The following is a 22,024-nucleotide window of genomic DNA, read 5'->3' as shown; positions in this document are numbered from 1 at the left end:
TTTGGTTAGCAGATTCAGAAGCCTGGTTCCCCACCATGGGCTTGGTGGGTTATCAACAGCTAGGAAGGGGGAGGAGGAAGACAATGGCTCATGCTGTATTCCTGATTCGTTCCCTCTTCACACAATCCGCTCCTACTCCTGCCCCCAGCACAGGGCCTTGGAAGCGACTTGAGTCCCCAGCCTGCTGGCCACCATCGGAGGCTAGAGGTACAGAGATGGGCTCGGGGCACGCAGCATCCCCTGCACCCCAGCTGATTGGGAGGGAAGAAAAGCCTTCATGCCCTCCCAGGAGCTCCAGAGTCACACAGGGGCCTCGAAGGAGGGGCTGGCCTGGTACCCACCCCAGCCTCAAAGCAGCAAGTGACTGTGCCTCACTGCTGGGGCTGCCAGGACACCTGGCCAGGCCACATACCCCAGAGGACAGGCTGTCCCCTCAGTGTCCTGACCTCCTCACCGCTTTTCCCAAGCAGGCACCCTGCTCCGAGGCGGGAGGCAGCTCACCACGGCTGCAGTGTGGGGACAAGAGCTGAGTCACTAGCCTTCCCCCAGCTCCACGTCAGCAGGAACAACAGGATCTGAGCGGGATCCGAGCAGAGAAGAAAGGGCAACAGGCCCTCTGTGGCCGAACTTATTTTTAAAGTCGCCGCAGTGACCGAGGTGACGTTGTCCCCAGGGAGCTGCCTGTCCGCCTGCCCCCTTCGACTCCGGCCACATGCCCTAACAGTGCTCCCATCCCCAGCCCAGGAGACAGCCCCCCAGCAGGTGAGAGGAAAACCGGCTAAGGCTCGGAGTGGCAGCCGTCAACACAGGAAGGGCAGGAAAGAGGGAACCCCCTCGCTCTTCTGTACCCTCTCACAAGGGTCTTTGGGGCTTACAGGACATGCACAGCCCTTGCTGGGATCCCCCTTCAATGCCTGCCTCCAAAATGCCCATCTGCTCTACCCTTGAACACCTCCAGTGACAGGGAGCTCAGTGCCTATCAATGCTGCTCGCTCTATCTTCGTCCAGTTCGGGCTGTTTAAAAAACACAGAGCGATAGTGACAGCACTAGAAACAGAGCGGGGGAGGGAGGGAGAGAGGGAGGGAATTAAAGTCTGCCTGAATACAGCTTCTGCCCACGGAAGAAGGCACCGACTTCACTCTTTCTCAGAACAGAAAAGTAGGGGCCCCTGGGGGGCTCAGTGGGTGAGGCGTCTGCCTTCGGCTCGGGTCATGATCCCAGGGTCCTGGGATCGAGTTCTGCATCGGGCTCCCTGCTCAGTGGGGAGCCTGCTTCTGCCTCTGCCCCTCCCCTGCTCATGCTTTTTTTCTCTCTCTCTCACATAAATAAATAAAAATCTGAAAGAAAGAAAGAAAGAAAGAAAGAAAGAAAGAAAGAAAGAAAGAAAAGAAAAGTGAAAAAAACAAAACCCAGAAAAGTGGAAAGAGATGCATAGGTATGGACTGCCGGCAGCCTTTCTAGGAGCCTGGAGTTTGGGGCATGTGCCCCTCCATTTCGAGGAAGGGGCTGAGACGTGGGCCCCCAGGGAAGTGTTGGAGGATGGGCCCCCAGGGGGACATCAGCTCCCAGGCGTCCCTGGCAACGGTGGAAAGCTGACTACGGAAAAGAGCAGGGCTTGCTCTGGGGCCTGGCGGAGAACGGGTTTCCCATCAGCTGGCTACTGTGGGGAAATGTCCCCAGAAACCAGCCCACGAGTCCGGGGCTGCAGAGCGGAGACGGCCCCTAGACACGGGAGCCAGGGGAAGGAACAAGTGTCTAGGCACACCTGGGCCCTGGGGCCCTCCTCAGCCTACGACCCAGGAGCCCGGGTGCTCTGGAACTCCGCCCAGGGGGCAAACCCGGGGTGGGGTGGGGGGAGGGGAGAAGGCTGGGTGCCCTGGCCACTGTCTACGCCAGGTCTCTGTGGGCTCAGCCGGAAGCCACGCGTATTTTGGGACAGTCTTGAGCCGCAGGTCCCCAGCCCCCAGCCTCTCCTCCTCCTCCTCCCTTCGACTGAGCATCTTGGCCCATGCTCCGCCTTCTCTACACCTCCACGGAAGGATGGAGAAGAAAGAGGGGCCAGCCAGCTCGCTCAGAAGACGCTTGAGAGCCTGACGCCCGGGGACGAAGGGCCCGCCATCAGCGGCCAAAATGCGTGGGGGGCTCCCTGTGGGCTGGATTCTTCTGCCCGTTCCCACCCACCAGGAAGGGAAAAGAGGGTGTGCACCACCGGATGCGCGCCTTGGCCCGGCGTGACCCCAGGGGAGGGCGGCCACGGTGCCACACTGTACCTGACATGCGGCCTCTGGGTCTTGGCCCGGAGCCTCGGGAACAGAACGCTCCGCGTGGGAGGGAGGCTGGCTGGGCCCCCTCCCAGCAATCGGGCACTGCTTTCCTGGATAATGAAATCTCCCCACCGCCAGTGCTGCTGGGGCCAGCCGGCGGCCAAATCAACCTCAATGAACCATTTGTCCCTCGTGTGAAGTGACCTCAAGGACGGGGACGTAATGGGTTTGCTATTAACACACCCAGCCTGGTGCTCTGCTCCCCCCCACCCCCAGCATGAGTCACCCGCCGAGATGACAAGGCTGGGCTGAGGGCCCTGACCAGGGGGATGCCAGCTCTGGCCAGGCTGTGAGGAGATAGACCAGTCTCAGGGACAAAGGCTGCCCAGTGCAGAGGCCCGGGGGGCCCCCCAGAGGCTTCCCCTAGACTGTCTATACCCCGGGCCCTCAAGCACATGGAAGGCCCCTGTGTGTCTCTTCGGTTCCTTGGGCACCTGGGCAGCTGTGCCCCTGTCCACGTGGGGACACACAGTCTTCCGGGAGACTCCAGCAGATGGGGAGCTGAGGGGGTGAACCAACGTGGAAACTGGCCAGAGAGAAGAGGAACAAGACAGCCCAAGGCCTCTGAGGGCCAGAGGCTCCCCTAGCACCTCTGGGATGGCCCCAAGTCAGAGACAGGTTTGGGGTGTCACTGTCTTTCATTACTACTAAACACTCAGGCTCTCTCACAAGCTTGGCCGCAGGCTCTAGGAGGAAGTGTGCAGGCCCCAGCTGGCCTCCCCGCCCATGGTGTCCACTCCTCCCAGCCTAACTCAGAGCTGCTGGTGGGACACCCTTTCTAGAATGCACATCTGACCTTCACCTGCTGAAGAGAGTGAGAGCCCAGCAGGGCCCCCAAGGCTGTCCCAGGCTCTCCATCTCTGCCAGCCGCTCGGGCTTCCTCTCCCTGTGCTTCTCCAAGCCCTCCACTCCTACCCAGCTGCTCCTAGTTCCCGGACAAGCCAGTGCCACACCTCTGTGCCTGTCCTCTTCTGTTCCCTCTGCCTGGTAAACCCCCACCTTCCTTGGCTGGCTCATTCTTTTTTATTTTTTTAATTTTTTTAAGTAGGCTCCATGACCAGCATGGAGCCCAATGTGATGCTTGAACTCATAGCCCCGAGATCATGACCTGAGCAGAAATCAAGAGTCAAATGCTTAACCGACTGAGCCACCCAGGCATTCCTTGGCCGGCTCATTCTCGAGCCTTCAGGTACCTGGCTCAGATGCCACTTCTGAGAAGCCTCCCAGGACCCCCTGGGTGGAGGAACTCTCTCCGGGACCCTTCCGTGGGTTTTCCCAGCGACCGGGGCAGCCTCTGACCCAGACCATTCACTGGAGAGGGAAGCCAGGAATCAGCTTGGGGGAGTGACAGTCCTCTCCCACCACAGGCAAGGACACAGCCAGAGGAAGGAGGCACGAGCCTCCCCCGGTCTGTCCCCCAGCCGTCCTGCCAGCCAGCTGGGCTACCTTGTCATCACAGCTGTTTTTCAGCAGAGAGAAATCTCCCACCTCAGGGACAGGGTGGACATATGCCAGAGGGCGCCATGTCTACAGTGGTCTCGGAGACCACGGAGTCTGGATTTCTGCGGCTTGTTCCATCCACAGGGCCGCAGACCTGGCCCCGGGCCTGCCGTGCCTGCCCGAGTGAGCACACATCTGGAGCTGCGGGACGGGGCAGGGCACGGCATCCGCCTGGTTAGCTGAAGCCGCAGCACCCGTGGAAAGAAGACCCGCACACGAATCCAAGCGGAGACTTTGGTACCAGGGGCATCACTTTTAAGGAGGTAAACGTGGACATTCCAGGCCAGTGAATCACCAGATGTCAGCACATCTCGACAGGCCTGTGGCCCATCCCACGGCTGGAGAGAGGGAAACAGACGGAGCCTACGTGGCGCATGTGGTCTGGGCCAGCAGGGTGTGCCAGGCCCAGGACCGAGAGGTTCCCACTGGGTGATGAATGATGTCGATCACCCACCTAGGAGAAATCCAGCACTGTCCAGTCGGGGACCTCCGACCTCCAAACACGGGTCCTTTTCTGCAGAACCAAGCGGCTTCCCTCGCGCCCATCCCATCCAGCCAAGCCCAGGTGCCTGGGACACACAAGCGCTGTGGATCCTGCGGGCCTCCCTAATCTTCCCACTCATCGCTGCGACCTTAGTTCTGAGCGGGAGGAGCTGACATTCAGAACAGTGACCCCTAGGCAGAGCAAGATCTTTAAAAGGAGGGAAGTGCTGTGCAGTGGGAGCCCCTACTGAAACAGAGATCGGCGCTCAAACCTCACGGAAGACTTTGGTTAAGAAAGGATGAAAGACAGGGCTGGCGCAGTGGCCCGCGCTGGGGAACGTTTACGACCTGCCCAGCGGCGGGGAAGTGCCTGATTTATCACATTTGCCAACTGCCGTGATGGAAACGGCCCCACCGTGACCAAGTTCAAGCTACCAAGAGGACGTGACCGCACGCGGAGTGGGCACCAGGCACGCCCACCGCTAGCTGATGCCATTGGACAGCCACAGCTGATTCATTCTGGGTGCCGGTGAGACACCCACGCTGCCCCCTTGCCTCAAAAAACAGCGGGGGCAGACGGGGTTCAACTGGCAGGCCTAGCCAATGCCTGCCCGCCGGGGGGACGCGGGGCAGGTTTCTGGGGCTGCTCGGTGCTCAGCGAGAAGACAGCTATGATGATCGACCGACCTAGTCTGCCCCGGCCTCAGCACAGGCGGCTGGCGGCACGTGTGCCAAGACACTTGCCGCTCCTGACCTGAAGACATCTGTCTTGCCCTCCAGCTCGGTGCAGATGTCACCTCCTTGAGGAACTGTTTCCAGCCTCACCTTTCCGGGGAATGGTCCCTGCCACACGGCTGGCCACCACTCTGTACACACAAAGGGATATATGGTGTGTGCGGCACAGACCCTAGGTGCCCTCCATGATACCTACTCTTTCTTCCACAGTGACAAAAGTTTCAGCTGGGCATATCGTTGCCCATCTAAAGAATTCATTTCCCAGGTGCCCTGGCTACTAGGAGTGGCCATGTGACTAGGTTCTGACCAGTGAGAAGGGAGCTGAACTGTTAAACTTTCAGAGCACTCCTGTCCTTCCCCCTCCCAGTGGGAATGCAGATGTGATGGCAGGAGCTGCAGCAACCCACTGAGGATGGTAGAGCAGTGAAGAAGCCACACACTGTGTCCCTGCGGTGCTGGGCCACCACGATTGCTTACACTTGGATGGGGAAGCAGACAAGAAATGAATTTCTCTCTTGTGTAAGCCTTTGTTGTTTCAGTCTTTGTTACACAGCCACACAGCCCCCCGACTGATAGGGTGTGTGCTCATCAGCTTGCCGGTCTGGGAGCTCCTGGAAGGCAAGGCAGAGGTCTAAGCTTTATGCACCCAGCCCCTGGCAGAGTCTGATACAGTAAATGTGGTCACAGCAAAACGAACAGTCTAGTTCACCCAAGGTTTGTTTTGTTTGCTTGTCTGGGTATCTGAAATTGGAAAATAAAGGTCTGAGCTTAACAGAGGACAAACACTAACATACGGCAGAGGGGACACCATATAAACACATGCCCAGAGTAGGCTGGGACTGTTCTGCAAAGTTCTGTGTTGAGAAGGAGGTCACCAACACGAACAGCTGTGTGTCGGACAGAACAAAATTGGCCACTTCAGGGACAAAGCATGATCTCAGAACACCAGAAGGAGCTGAGGCCTGGGCTCTGGGTCGGACTGCTAGGTGCAGACCCAGGTGGTCAGTCACCAGGCGGCAGGATGGCCGGTGAGTTACTTCACCTTTCCGAGCTGTCACGGATTCCCCCGTATGTTAGGAACGACAATCCCTAGATTGAAGGGATCAGTGACAGTAAGCGTCTGGCATAAAATAGGAACTTGGTCATTGTCAGCTCTCGTTACCTATAACACACAGGGGAACCCCGTTTATAGCTGGACCTACAGAAGCAAAATGGTTTCCTGAGGGCCACACAGCTGTTAATGACAGAGTCAGGATTGGAACCCAGGCTCCAAGCCCCTCCGCAGTGCTCCTGCTGGGAAAGGAGCGGCCCCGGCCGAGTATCTGGAGTGGGCAGTTGGTGAGTAATTCTGAAAGTGAGGCTGGAATATCTGGCAATGATTCTGTAGGTAATCAGGATGTTTGCGACTTACTTTGAAATGCCCCGGAAGGAACAATAAGGTGGACCGACGGATGGATGGAAGGACGGGTAGGTGGACAGAGAGGTGATGAAGCAAGCATAATGCGTCGTCAGTGCTGGAATTGGAGTGCTGGGCACGCAAGTGTGCACCATAAAATGCTCCGAGCTCTGCTGCGTGTTTGACCACTCTCACAGTCTACGGAGGGGGGCCAGAGGTGCAGGGAGCCGTACCAGCTATCGGAGCAGGGGCAGACCCCCAAACAGAGCTCGTGTCAGAATGCAGCCCTGCGAGTGTGGATGTACCTTTCTCCTTCTGAAGACCATCAGACGATGCTCGTTGACCACGTGCCTTAGGGGTTCACAGGTCCTTGCTTCTCAGTCCTGCCTATCCTCTCCCCACGTGCACCTGGAAGGTTCTGTAGGGGTGTGTGGGCTGGCCAAGATGCCAGCTCTCCTTCCGCCCTTCTGGGCACAGTGCTTGGCATATGTCAGATGCTAAGTGAACGTCAGCCCCTGCCCCCACGCCTTGTCTGCCTGCCCAGAGAGCTCCCCCCACAGCCTGATCCAGCCACCCAGCGGACACTTCTGGACTTCTGGCCAACAATTTCTTCAGCTATGCTCTGGTCACCCCGCAAACATGCTAAGTCATAAATAAAGCACTAGCGAATGTCTCAATAGCTTCCCCTCCCATGGCGCCTACCCTCTCCCCCCAGGGTTCTGTCCTGACGGCCGACCCTTGGTCCAAGAGCCCCTTTCCGGGGTTGTGTCTCCTGAGGCTGCCCCCAGCCTCCAGCAGGCCAAAGGCGAACAGAGAAGCAGACTGAGGGGCCTGCTCAGTGCCTGGCCGGTGGGAGCCCCCCCCCCAGGTGGGGCAGCCCCGCTCCATCCTCTGGTCCCCACTTAGAAAACAGAGAGAAGACAGGAATGGAGGGGGCCGCTGGGGGCACCGAACTGTAGTGCTGGTGGTAGTGCATGGGGGAGGGGGGAGGGGGGAGGAGAAACAGATGGAGGGGGAGAAACAAGAACAGGAGAAAAACAGGAGAAGGAGGAGGAGTGGTGCTTCCCACGGTGGGTCGGGTGCACACCGCACTCCAGTAATGATTACTAGTGCCCGATCCCCTATGCTACCAGCTCCTTTACTTCTGGAGAAGTCTCTGAGGGGTAGCCTCTCCATCCCTCTAATTTCTCCATGGGAGTCAGAGGTGCAAAGAAGGCAGGAGCCTGCCCGGGGCCCAGGGATCAGTGGAGTCGCTAGGACGTGAACTCAGCCTGTCCAACCCCCACGTCCATCCATATGGCCCTAAACAGAATCAAAGGCAGCAGGGGCTGCGGCTAAGTCTTCGCAGAAGGCTCTAGAAGCCAGGGAGACCAGGCTGGAGGCCAGGCCAGGTGCGCAGTACCTATGATGCTCAGGAGAAGCTGTGTGGCACGTGGTGGGCGTTCACTGATCCCTGCGGAGCTAATGGGGCCGGGATGCTACGCGCTTCTGCGGAGCGGAAGCTTGCGGGCAGCCCGCGCTTGCTCAGCGAAGCGGAGAGTCCCTGCGTGCCGCGGCACCACATCTAGGTCCAGGAACCAGCAGGGAGTCACCACCCACCCTGCATCACTCAAAGATTCAGATGCTGGTTTTCCCTTGAGGATGGACACACAGAACCCTGCCACGGGAGGAAGAGGCCCGCGTGCTTCTAGACCCCCCTGCCCCCAGTGTTTGCATGGCCCCACATCCACCCTTCACTGCGGAAGGCCCTTCAGATGCCACAGCCACTGTGCGAGGGGCAGGGGTCTCCACCCAGGATGTCGCAGGAGGAAGGGGCACGGGACGCACGCGTGACCCACAGTCCAGGGTCAGGCTCTTTGCACACGGCCCCGTGACACAAATGAACAGCCACTACAGCCGGGACACAAGGCAAGACCCCCGTTGGCCAACGTTCCAGAGCGGCGTCTTGGCAGCCACCCAGGGGGCTTGGGCCGGAGGGCGGGGGCGGGGCGTTTGCACAACTCTTACATGTGCAGCTCTGCACACACATGTGGCTGACAATCACCCACGCATCCGTACCAGGAATCTGGCGCGCAGCCCGCCAGCCACAGGGCGCTGGTAATCCCCAGCTGCTCTCCTGACGCCACTCAGAAACGCTGTCCAAGGCAGGACGGAGAGGGTCACTGTTTTCAAGGTCACATACCCCAAAGGGAGATGCTGGGCCAGGGAACGGAGACCGGCATTTGGGCCAAAGCCATGGGCTCTCAGTCACGCCGGTCAATGGGGGAGGACCCGACCGTTCATTCAGCATTTTACTGAGCAACTATAATGAGCCAAGCTGCACAGACCATCCAAACAATCGGCTCGTGGAAAAACATCCCGATCCGGTCCTGAGCCTGATGTCGTAGGAAGAACTTGGGCTTTTGGAGTCGCAGGCCCCACGACAGAAATCCTGGCTCAGCTAAGTTATCAGCTGGGGGAATCGGGACAAATTTCTCGGCATCTCTGGGCCTCGGTCTCCTTGCGAAATGGCAGGTCTCAGTGAGACGAAGACATGGTGTCTGTGGGCAGCACTGGCCTGGGCTGGCTGGGTGGGTGGCCAGCACATGGGACGAGGGCGAGTCCTCGCTGGCACGTGTGACGGGCAGGCAGCATGCCTGTGCTTCCCTGCGCTCCAGGTAGGAACGTCCAGTGATCTCTCTGTGCCCATCCCCGGGGGGCAGGGAAATGGCAGCAGGAGGCCACACCTCCCCACAGCTGCTTCTTCCGAAGTTTCCCGGAGGCTCAAGTGTCATTTCCTTCCCGGGCAGCTGCCGGGTGCCCGGATCCAGGGGCAAGCCTGGTGGCCCCCGCAGCCAGCAGAGCGGTGACCGGAAGGGCTGGCAGGAGGGGGTCGGAGCCTGACCACTCACCGCAGGGAGGAATGGGGCATTCAGCCCTCCCTCTGAGCTGGGCAGGGGCTCTGGGGGAAATCCAGTTCCTGGGAGAGGAGCCAGACCACAGGGGTGAGGATACAGGAATGCCCCCCAGTGTCTGCAGCAGAACACGGCCAGAGTGAGAGCCAGACCCTGACCGGGGCCCTGGCCTCTTCGAGGCCAACTTCACCTCCGAGGAGAACAGCTACCATCGAGCACAGGTGTGAGAGTGTGTCTAAATGGGCGTGTGTGTGTGTGTGTGTGTGTGTGTGTGTGTGTGCATGAGGGAGAGAAAAATCTTGGGCAAGTCCCTGTATCCCCTAGGCCTCGGTTTCTTTATCTATAAAATGGGGATAACATTACCTGCTTCAAAGGGTTATCTTGAAATGAAAATGTGTTCATATTTGTAAAGCGCTTAGAACTGTGCCTGGCACAAGACAAATGTTCCAGGTTTGCTAAACAGGTAAAAAAGTACAACACGTGTTAGTACGTGCTTCAAACAGAGCTTGGCATATGGCAAGCATCAGTAGTGTTCCTGAACGCCGCCTCAGACCCGGGAGAGCAGCAGATGCGGGGGGCCCCGCACCAGGGACCCTCGGCGGGGGGATGTGCTCCCACGTGCAACACAGAAGCATGTGTTCATCCACACGTGTGACTATCTGCACACATTTCCCCAGACCCATCTGACACCGAGCTTAATCACGACGTCTGGGCTCAGGCAGGTGGGCCACAGGGTGGAGGCTCCGTTTCCATAGGAACCAGAGGCAGCCAAAGACAAAGGAGGGGGAACGCTGTAGGATCAAGCCCGGCCTGATCCCCAGTCGTAAAGACAAAGCAGAACGTGTAAGGCCTGAGCAGGAGTCCTCCCCCGCCAAGGCAGGTTCCCCACATCGTTACACCTCAGAATTTAAGTTCTCACCAAATAACAGACACCTGGTCTTGGCAGGAACCTCAGAGGTCCCTTCTACAGCTTTCCTGAACAGTCTCCACACAGCCCCTGCTTGAATACTTCTAGGCATGGGGAACTCACTACTTTGTGAACTGGCCTGCTCCACTGTCAGAAAATCCAACTTGTGGGCAAAATCTCTTTATGTAATGAGTCAAACCGCACTTCCTGGGACCTGCCAGGCGTCTGGTCCTGGGGGTGCTTTTTGGAGGAACCCTCATTCTATGTGACGACCCTCCAACTATTCAGACACAGTAACTGTAGCTTTTTTTTTTCCAAGTCATCTCTACACCCAAGGTGAGGCTCGAACTCCTGACCCCAAGATCAAGAGCCGCACGCTCTACTGAGCCAGCCGGGCGTCCCTGCAGCTCTTCTCTTTCTGTGCCGCCTGCCCAGACAACCCCGCAGCACCCTCCCATCCCCTGCCCTGATTCACTCCAAGCCCCGCCCCAGCATGCGGGTACCCCCCCACCACGGGGGCCCTCTCTCGTCCACCCCCATCCTCCCTTGCAACTGAGTCCTGGAGAGGGCCCCTCTGCAGAGAGAGCCTGTTGCAGGCTGAGCTATGTTCGCCAAAAAGGTAAATTGAAACCCTAATGCCCAGAACTGTGAAAGCAACCTTATTTGTAAATGGGGTCTTTGCAGATGTGAAGGAGTTAAGAGGAGGGCATCTTGGATTGGGGGGGCCCTAACCCACCAGCTGGGGTCTCTGTAAGAGAAAGGAATGGCTCTGTGAACAGAGACGCCCAGGGGAGACAGCCCTAGGGAGCCAAAGGCAAAGAACGCAGTGGGGTACCTGCCAGCCGTGGAAGGCCGGCGGCCACCGGAGACCAGCAAGGAGCTCGGAGAGGGTTCTCCCTCGGGGGCCTCCAGAAAGAACGGGCCTGGCCTGCAGACTCCTGGCCTCTGGACCACGCAAGGAGGACTGCCTGTTGTATGAGCCCCACGTTTCTGGTCATTTGTTATGACAGCCACAAGACTCGTCCAGGGACTGAGCAAGGATGGCCCAGCGGCCGGTGTCCCCTCCCTCCGGCAGCCAGTCTGCATCCGCTATTTTGTCCCATCCGCCAGGTCACGCGGCTGTTCACCCCGAGCTTCGCCAGTCAGCAAGTACGTGCAGATCTTCCCACGCCCCACAGGCAGGGCGGCCCTGCGCCCCCAGAGCACCTGTGGCGGGGGCCCCTTGTCCTGCTCACATCAGCACCTCATCAGACGCTGGGGCTTGGGGGGTAGGCCTGGACCCCATATTTTCACAGGCTGCCTGGACAACTGAATCAGTCACTTGCCCTCAGCAAATGTGGGGAGCCACTGGGCAGGGTTCCTTTCCATGGGGACCCCATGATCCTGGCCCAGAACTCCAGGAGAAGGCCCCACCTGGAGTGGGACCGGCCCCGACCCGGGAGCCCCCCAGAACTTGGCACAGGAGCCCCCCGAGCAGGACACCGGGGCAGGCTCGGCTCCTCTACACGTGAACTGTCCCCACCCCACCCCACCCCCACTCTGTTCCCTTGAACGTACAGCAACAAAAAGCATAGTTTTGTGCCAAAGGTGGGGCCTGAAGTTTCCCAGAGTCCGGTTTCCTGCCAGGCCTAGGTACAATCTGTAGGACTGCTCCCCCCTGACTCTGTGCGTGTGTGTGTGCGTGCGCACACGGGTACGCACCCACGTGCCCGCACCCACACCTCCCACCACATGCAGCACAGGGCAGGGTGGGGAGGTTCTCGGACATTCTTCCTGGTGGTCAGGAAGATAGTAAAATGGAAATGAGAGCCACGCACACATGTGCACACTCGCACTCTCACACACACTCACACACACACACCCCGCAGGGGAAGTCCTTTTCCTTCCTTTCCTTTCACCCCGAAGGATCCTGGGCCTCATGAAACAAGACTGAACTTCAGAAATGCGACTGAAACCCAGTCCTGGGCATTGCGGAAATCTCCACCAGGCCTTCTAGGCGTGGAAGGCGTTTCTCCCGGTATCTGTCGCATCTCCTGNTGGGTGTGAATCATTTCCTCCGCATGCACACAGACACACGGCGTGGGAGGAGAGGCAGGGAGGGCTCCTCGGGCAGCGCAGAGGAAGGGGCTTCTCTTCCCGGCTCCCCCGGCGCCTGAGCGGCTGGTGCTCGCCCTTCCCGGAGGTTCTCTAGCACCCAGAAGGCCCCTTCCTGTGCACCAGCTGTAGCTCCCAGCCCAGCCCCGAAAACTTCCCGTGGACCAGCTGCCACCTGCCCACACCCTCCAGAAGTTTCCCTGCCACCCTGTAAGCTGCTTCTAAAGACCAGTTCCATCGACACCCTCTGGGGAGAACGTTTTGCCACCAGGAGACCACAGGTTTCCGTGGCAGCCACACCTTCCCCAGCAAGGCCCAAGCCCCAGACCGAGTGAGACAGGGCTGCGGGTGCTCAGGTGTTCTCAGCCCCAGAGCTACCACTCCCTCTCTTGCGTGTGTGTAGTGAAACCCCCAGAACACAAAATTCGCCGTTTGAACAATATGCAGGCGTACATTTCTGTGGCATTTCGTCCATGCACATCGCTGTGCAACTATCAACATTACCCAGCTCTAGAACTTTCCGTCTTATCAAACCAAAGCTCTGTACCCTTCAGGCACTAACTTCCCATTCCCCTCACCCCAGCCCGCCAGCCGCCACCTTCGACGACTCTGCACATGGATTTGCTTCCAATTCTTTGGGGAATCCAGCTACAAGTGGATTCGCTGGAGTGGGTGAGAACTCTAGGTTTAATGTTTTGAGGACCTGCCATACTGCCTTCCCAGCAGCCAGTGAAGGCTCCAGTGTCCCCACACCTGGCCAACACGTGCTGTTCTCTGCTTCTTTGCATAGCAGCCGTCCTCATGAGTATAAAGTGCTGGCTCACTGCTGTTTTCATGTGCTTGTCTCTAATGATTAGTAACACTGAGCATCTTTTCTTGCGCTTGTTGCCATCTGTGTGTCTTCTCTGGAGAAAGGGCTATTCCAGTTCTTTGTCCGTTTTTTTTAATCAGGCTGTTTGGGTTTTTGTTGGTGTATTATAGGAGTTCTTTATATATTCTAAATATTAATCCCTTATGGGTATATGGTTTGCACACAGTACCCCCCACTCTGCGGATGGCCTTTGTCCTCTGAGGCACAAAAGTGTTTAATTTTGATGAAATACAACTTATCTTTTTTTCTTTTGTTGCCTGTGCTTTTGGCGGCCTAGCGAAGAAACTGTTGCCAAACCCAATGTCACAAAGCTTTCCCCTGTGTTTCCTTCTAAAGTAGCTTCTTCTTTATTTGCTGCTCTGTGTTCTCCAAGTATTATTTTACCCTTTCAGTAGCTAACCAGCTTTTACCTGTTAATAATTCTTTACATTACATTTTGCTGTTCAAATTACTGGTGTGGTGTGGTTTCTGTTTCCTGCCTGGGACCTGACTGATACATCAAAGTAAGTAAAAGGAAGGAAGTCATGAAGATAAGGATAGAAATAAAGGAAATTAAAAAAAAAAAAGAAAAGAGAAAAAAATAAAGCCAAAAGTTCGTTCTTTAAAAAGATCTACGGATCAATAAACTCATAGCTGGACTGATGAGAGAGAGAAAGAGAGATGAGAACATAAATTACTGATATTAGGAATGAAGAGTTATCCCTAAGAGCCTATAGACATTAAAATGATAATAAAGGAAAGTTATGAACAACTTTATACGAATGAGTTCAACAACTTACATGAAATGGACAGATTCCTTCAAAATATAACTTACCAAATTGACACAAGTGGAAGTAAAAACCTTGAATAGCTCTATCAAATACTTTTAATGTATTCAAATTAATACTAAATTCATTTAACATATTTAATACAAGCACTTAATTTGTCATTAAAAAAAAACAACTTTCCAAGAAGAAAACTCTAGGGACAAATGGCTTCCTTGCTGACTTCTATCAAACACTTAAGGAAGAAATAACACCAATTTTATGCAAACTTTTATGAAAAATGGAGAGGAGGGTACACTTCTGAACTCATTTCATGAGGCTGAAAGAACACGAACAAAGACATTACCAAAATAAACTAACCAAAAAAATAACACACTAATAATATTCCTCGTGGATCTACATAAAAAATCCTTTACAGAGGGGGCGCCTGGGTGGCACAGCGGTTAAGCGTTTGCCTTCGGCTCAGGGCGTGATCCCAGCGTTATGGGTTCGAGCCCCACATCAGGCTCCTCTGCTACGAGCCTGCTTCTTCCTCTCCCACTCCCCCTGCTTGTGTTCCCTCTCTCACTGGCTGTCTCTATCTCTGTCGAATAAATAAATAAAAATCTTTTAAAAAAAAAAAAAATCCTTTACAGAAAACTAGGCAAATCAAACCCAGCAGTGTATGGAAAGGATTACAAATCATAACCAAGTGGGACTTATCCAGGAATGCAAACTTGGTTTAATATTCAAAAATCAATCATTGTTAACTCACCCTATTAGTAGAACAAAGGAGAAAATAATCATTTCAATAGATACAGAAAGAGTATTTACTAAAGTCAACACCCATTCATGTTAAAAAACTCCATCAATGGGGTGCCTGGGTGGCACAGCAGTTAAGTGTCTGCCTTTGGCTCAGGGCATGATCCCGGTGTTATGGGATCAAGTCCCGCATCGGGCTCCTCTGCTATGAGCCNTGCTATGAGCCTGCTTCTTCCTCTCCCACTCCCCCTGCTTGTGTTCCCTCTCTCGCTGGCTGTCTCTATCTCTGTCGAATAAATAAAAAAAAATTTTTTTAAATCTTAAAAAAAAAAAAAAACTCCATCAAATTAGGGAGAGAAGGGAATCTCCTCAGTCTGATGAAGAGCATATTTGGAAAATCTATAGTTAAGATCCTAAGTTCTGGCACAAGACCAGGATGCCTACTCACTTCTATTCAATATTGTACTGGCAGGGGCACCCGGGTAGCGCAGTCGTTAAGCATCTGCCTTCGGCTCAGGGCGTGATCCCGGCATTCCGGGATCAAGTCCCGCATCGGGCTCCTCCGCTGGGAGCCTGCTTCTTCCTCTCCCACTCCCCCTGCTGTGTTCCCTCTCTCGCTGGCTGTCTCTCTGTCACATAAATAAATAAAATCTTTAAAATATATATATATATATATATATATATATATATAGTACTGGCAGTTGTAGCTAGTGTAATAAGACAAGAAAAAATAATTAAAGGAATCAAGATCAGGAAGAAATAAGTAAAACCAAGTCCTAGGATAAAAATGACTTCAACAAGGTCATAGGATATAAGATTTATATGCAAAAATCAAATGCATTTTATACACCAGCAACAAACAATTTGAAATGAAATTGAAAATATATACTCAATGTACAGCAGCACCAAAAAATAAAATAGTTAGAAGTAAATTTAACAACTGACATGAAGATCTTTTCACTGACAACTACAGAACTGTGTAATTCTACAGAGATTGAAGAAAAAGACCTTTAAAAATGGAGACATACCATGTTTGTAAGATCATAAGAGTCAGTGTCATTAAGATGTCAATTCTCTCTAAATTGACCTATAGATTCAATGCGAGCTCAGAATTCACAGAACATTTTTATAGACGTTGACTCTCTACTTCTAAAATTTATAAGGAAATTTAAAAGACCAAGAACATCTAGGGGCACCTGGCAGACTCAGTTGGTAGAACATGTGACTCTTAATCTCTGGGTTGTAAATTCAAGCCCCACGTTGGGTGTAGAGATTACTTAAAAATAAAATCTTAAAAAAAAAATAAAAAGAACATCTAAAGCAATGGCTTAGATATATTGAGGGAGCTTATTTCAAGCCACATTAATCAAGACAGGGTGGTCATCAATACAATATGATAGACTCCAGAAATAGAACCATATACACAAAGCCAATTGATTTTCAAGAAAGGTGCCAAGGTATGCCAATGTCTTTTCAACAAATGGTGCTAGAACAACTGGGTATCCATACTGAAAAAACAAACCAGCAAGCAAAACCCAACATAATGGGCCTTAACCCCCTAGCTCATACCATACACAAAAGATGATTTCTAAACCTAATATAAAAGCTGTAACCATAAAGCTTCCAGAAGAAAACACTGAAAATATCTTCACCTCTTGGGAGCAGGCAAAGCTTTCTTATAAAGAACACAGAAAGCAGTAACCACAAAGAAAGAAACTTGTTACATTAGATTTCATCAAAATTAAAATTACAAACTTTTGCTCATCCAAAGATATTGTTAAGAAATGAATATGCAAGCCACAGAACAGGAAATATATATTTATGATACACATATCTCACAAAAGACCGGTATCCAGAAAGAATAAAAGTCAAGCAACCTACTTTTACTTTTTTTATTTTTTTAAAGATTTTATGTATTTAACTGCGGGGGGGGGGAGGGGGGAGAGAAAGAGAGAGCGAGCGACAGGCAGAGGGAGAAGCAGGCTCCCCACTGAGCAAAGAGCCCGATGCAGGACTTGATCCCAGGACCCTGGTATCATGACCTGAGCCGAAGGCAGATGCTTCACCACCTGAGCCACCCAGGCATTCCCAAGCAACCCACTTTTAAAATGGGCAACAGATTTGAAAAGACCCTTCACAAAGGAAAAATAGATGAGTCCCCAGTAAGCACATGAAAATGTTCTCAACAGCGTTAGTCATCAGGAAAATGCAAATTGAAATCCTAATGAGATAAAGCTACCCACGTGCCAGAAGGACAGAATCCTAGAGAGTGACGACACCAAATGTTGACGAGGACGTGGAGCAACGGGAACTCTCTGCCATGGCTGGTGGATGTGTAAAGTGGTCCAGCCACTTTAGGAGAAGATCTGGCAGTTTCCTGTAAAACTAAACTCATAGCTACCTACCCTCTGGTCCAATAATTCCACTCGGTATTAACACAAGACAAATGGAAGTACACACACACACACACACACACACACACACAGATTGCATAAGAATGCTCATAGCAGGGGTGCCCAGCTGGCTCAGTGGGTGGACATACCCAACTCCTGATCTCCGGGTTGTGAGTTCGAGCCCCACGTTGGGTGTAGAGATGAGGTAAAATTTAAAATCTTAAAAAAAGAAAGAAAGAAAGAAAAGAATGCTCATAGCAGCTTTATTCATAAGAACCTTGCACTGGAAACATGAAACGAACACCACTGAGCCATCATGGGACAAAGTACTGTGCCAGCAGATAGGTCTAAAAAACACACAAACCGGCAAAATTAATCAATAGTGGAAGAAACCCAAATTCTGGCAGCCCCTAGCTGGGAGGCAGAGGCTGGCCAGGAGCAGGAATGGCGATGCTCTGCGTCCTGATGGGAGTGAGGCTCCGTGAAGTCTACACCCAGACTCTGAGCTGTGCGCTTACGGTCTGAGAGTCCGTGGCACAGTAATTTTACCTCAAAGAAAGAAAAAGAACCCTAAACAGATACCGGACTCTAGCTAGGGAGACGCAAGCTGAAGTGTTCGTAGGGTGATGCGCACGGATATCAGCCACTTATTCTGAACTGGATCCCTGAATCCCGGGGACTGTAGGCAGATGGAGGGAGGGACACGGGTGAAGCCCACAGAGCTCCCCGGGCGTGGCAGAATCTCGTGGTGGCCCTAGAATTCTTTTATCTTTCTTGTGTGTTTGAGATTTTTCATAGTAAAAAGCTGGAAAAATTTTAAAGAGACTGAGACATGTCATCCACAAACAGGGAAGAAGGAGGATGTAGTGGAGACCCCTCCCCCGAACCCCGAAGCAGGAAGCTTCCACACCTCCGCGGCCTCAGCGGGGTTCGGAGCGAGTCCTGGCTCCTGCGCCGGTGCCTTCCCATCCTCGCTGGGATTCCCACGCTCCCCACCCGCCACTTCCTGCGCCGGGGGACGAGGGAGAAGGGCAGCCACGGGAAGGGAAATAACGCCCGGGCAGCCTCTTTCCGCAAATTCGGTGGCGTGGACACGGGGGCTGGCTCTCGAGGGCCTGCAGTGCCACCTTCTGGGGGAAAGGCTTTCTGCAGCCCAATCCCTCTCCCTTCTCGGGTTTGCGGACTCCTCCCTCCCCAGGCCCTGCCAGGCCCCTCCCTGCAGTAATGGGGGGCACCCATGCGTGGACGATGCAGGTTTCCCGAACCCAGGCCCCTCTGTTCACTCCTCCCCAGAGAGGTGGGAGCTGGGGCACGGGTGGGGGGCACTGCAGAGCATTCCCTGGAGTACCCCCCCTTAGACACACAGCACAGAGGCACTGCCCAAGCCCACCCCCTCTGGGTGGCTCACAAGCCCCCCACCATCACCCCCAGCCCCATCCCTCTCCCCGGCACTTGGCGCCGTCGGGATCAGGACACGAGGAAGGTCCCAGAGCTTGGAAACATGCTGACGTCAACCATCCCAAAGGAAACATGCTGACGTCAACCATCCCAAAGCCGAACTTCTCTGCTTGTTATCAGATAACGATCTCCTGTGACATCTCACCCAGCACCATGGCCCAGAGCCCTTCAGCCTTCAATCGAAATGCCACCTGGAAAGGCCTCCTGGCCCCTGGTGGGGGGGCCACCCACGTGCACACCAGGGGCAGCAGGGCCAGAGAGGTGCCCGGGCCTGAAGCGAAGCCCTGGAAAGGTGAGGCCTCGGGCCTGGGCGAGGCTTTTGCGCTCACCCGCCTCAGTTGTGCCGCCCCCGCAGGGTGGCCCGTGGATGGTCAAGGAGCGCACTAAGCAGCACGCAGGGCTTGCCGGAACCGTCCCCCGTGTGGGCCGGGGACGCACAGGCACCTGCTGTCCACCGCCGCAGCCCTTGCCCGGTGAGCAGACGCACAGGCACTAGAGAGGCAGCAGCTCAATCCACGCCAGCAGGGGGGTGTTAGTCCCTGGTGGGCACGTGGCCTCACACCAGAGCTCACAATAACTGCCTGGAGACGCAGGGCCTTGTGGGACGCGAAGGAGCGGGCCGCCTCTCCCACGCTGTACTTCCTCTTGAGGCTATGGGCTCGGGTCACCTTCCCAGGACTCAGGCCTCACCCCACGGTTGGCCAAGCAGACACCAAGCCACAGCCAGCATCCTCCCAGTTGAGTCGGCGCAAGCCTCCGGGGCAGGACTGGACAAACACCCGGGTCCCCCAGCAATCAGAGGCCCTCCCTCTCCCACTGCAAAGAGCAACTGCAGTGTCCCCTCCCCTCCAGGCCTCCCTGCATCCCCTCCCTGCCCGCCACGGGTGACTCAGCAGCCATTGGGCGTTCAGGGCCCATGGCTCCCTCCACGGGGCACCCGGCAGGCTTCCCCAGCACAACCCAGCCTGGCCCTACCCCTCGCCTTGATGATCCAACCTCCGGGCCTTTGCATTTTCTGTTCTCTTTGCCTGGAAGCTCTTCCTTTGGACGCTGGCCTGGTTGGGTCCTACTGGTCACGCAAGTTTCAGCTCAGTGTCACCCCCTCGGGGAGGGCATCCACTAATTCCCCAACACACACACACACGCACACACACACACACAGAGGACATGCACTCCAGGTAATGACCACATCACCTGTTCTAGGCTTCTTCACAGCCTTCGCTAGAATCATCTATCAATGCACTTATCGGCTAGCTCCTTGACACCCAGTTCGGGCAGGGTCTGGCCGGAGCAAGGGCTATATCCCCCTCCCTCCTGTAGGCCGAGAACCCAGGTGAGCACCTGCACATTGCAGGACCTCAAGAAATATTCGAAGAGTGAACTGGAATGGCCTGAGCCTATTGGTGCTGCAAACAGGACCCCCGCCGCCATTCTGGCGCGACAGGAGTTGAACTCCAGGCGGAAGATAACCACACAGACTGTCGACCCTCTGGTGGGAGGGGGCACCGGCATGCGCGTTCCTGCCACCTGAGCCCCACGGCCCCGCCACACCCATCTGCTCCCGAGGACCTACCCAGCCCCAAAGCACACAGCTTTCAGAGCAAAGTTTCAGAGCTGGTGCCTCCCCGCTCATTTCCTAGGGGTGTGTTGCTTTGTTTACTCAGCTTTGCTCAAGTCAGAGTTTCTCCATTCGTTTAAAGAAAAGGGAAAAAAAAGAAAAAAAAGGAAGGAGGATCTGAAGGTCTCAAGGCAGAAGTGTCCTCCACCGCGAGCTGAGATCCGCATTGCTATCTGTCCAGAGTTCAAGCTGTGGCCAAGACACTTCTCCAAGCTGAGGCCACTTGGTAGGAGGAAATCTCCCTCCTTTCTCTGTCAGGTCCCGCCCTACCCTTTGCCCAGTCACATGCCCAGCCCCAAAGAAGCTGAATCCACAGCCGACCCTGTCAGCGGAATCGGCCCAGGGCTGGTGATGGCATGCCCAGTGCTGGAGGCCCTTCAGGCAAAGAGATTTGAGGACAGAAGTTTCTGTCGGATGGAAAGACAAGACGGATGACCAGCTCTGAGCAGAAGGCAGAAGCCCGGATGGCAGAAGCCACGCGGGAGGGTGTGGGTGGAGAGGGTTCCTGAGAAGGTGCATGGGGACAGACCAATGACACTGAGCCCCACAACCTGCCACACAGACAGCCAGTGCCACACGCAGGCTGGACAGAGGGACCACAGAGAATTAGAGGTACATCCACACGGTGGAACTCAGAACACCCCAGGCTGGCCTCCACTGTCAGCCCAGAAGAGCCCGGCTTGGGCTGCCCCGGGCACAGCACACGTCCAGCTGTGTTCCAGGCCAGAGCTGAGGCTCTGTGGCGAGCCTGGGGCGGAAAGCCATTCAAGGCCTGGCCCAGCCCAGGATTTCCCCATTCCCTGCCACCCACAGGAGCCGGCCTGGGTGTGAGGAAAGAGAAAGAGTGAATCAGGAACCCTACCTCATACCATATACAGAAATTCACTCAAAATGGATCAAAGGTCTCAACCCAGAGCCAAAACTATACAACTCTTAGGAAAAATCACCGGGGAAAAGCTTTGGGACAATGGGTACGACACCAAAAGCACAGGCAAAGAATGATTCGTAAAATGGGATTTCATCAAACTTAAAAATTTCTATGCATCGAAGTATACCACCACCAGCGTGAGAAGGTTATTGGCAGAATGGGAGAAAATATTTGCAAATCACATATCAGGTAAGGGATTGATATGCAGGATACATAAAGAACTCCTACAACAACAACAACAACAACAACAAAACAACCCAATTAAAATCTTAGCAAAAGACTTGAAGAAACATTTCTCCAAAGACACACAGATGCCAACGAGCCCGGGCAAAGGCGCTCACCAGCTCTACGCATTTAGAGAAATGCACATCAAAACCACAGTGAGATGCCACTGCACACTGACCGGGATGGTTATCATCGAAAGGAACAAATAAGTAAACAGAATAGCAGCGTCGGTGAGGGGGCGGGGAGATTGGAACCCTTGTGCCCTGCCGGTGGGAACGTGAAATGGTGCAGCCGCTCGGCGAGCGGTACGCAGCTGCACACCAAATTAAACACAGAATTCCCACCCGACCCAGCAACCTGCTTCTGCGTATGTCCCCAGAAACACAATGTGGTCTATCCACAGAGCGGGACATCACTCTCTTACACTAGGAAGGAACCGGACACCTGCTACAACATGGACGAACTCGAGGAGATTACCCCAAGTGAAATAAGCCAGGCACAGACAGACAGACAACTAGCGCACGACTCCGCGTCTGTGAGGTACCTGGAACAGAGTCACGGACAAGGAAAGCTGGATGGCGGCTGCCACGGGCAGAAGGGAAGGAGAAAGGACAGTGGCTGTTTCGTGGGGACAGAGTGTCATTCTGGAAGGCGAAGCAGTTCTGCAGATGAGATGGACGGTGGCCCAGCTA

General features: G+C 54.5%; 1 protein-coding gene across 6 annotated transcripts in view; it reads right to left on the bottom strand.

The window, feature by feature from the left end:
• Positions 1 to 22,024, bottom strand: part of SEPTIN9 (septin 9) — a 137,756-nt gene that overhangs the window by 101,411 nt on the left and 14,321 nt on the right. The gene's annotated exons all lie outside the window — the stretch shown is intronic.

This window comes from Ailuropoda melanoleuca, chromosome 13 (genome assembly GCF_002007445.2).
Source record: "Ailuropoda melanoleuca isolate Jingjing chromosome 13, ASM200744v2, whole genome shotgun sequence".
Lineage (NCBI taxonomy): Eukaryota > Metazoa > Chordata > Mammalia > Carnivora > Ursidae > Ailuropoda > Ailuropoda melanoleuca.
This window is presented reverse-complemented; position numbering and strand designations above follow the sequence as displayed.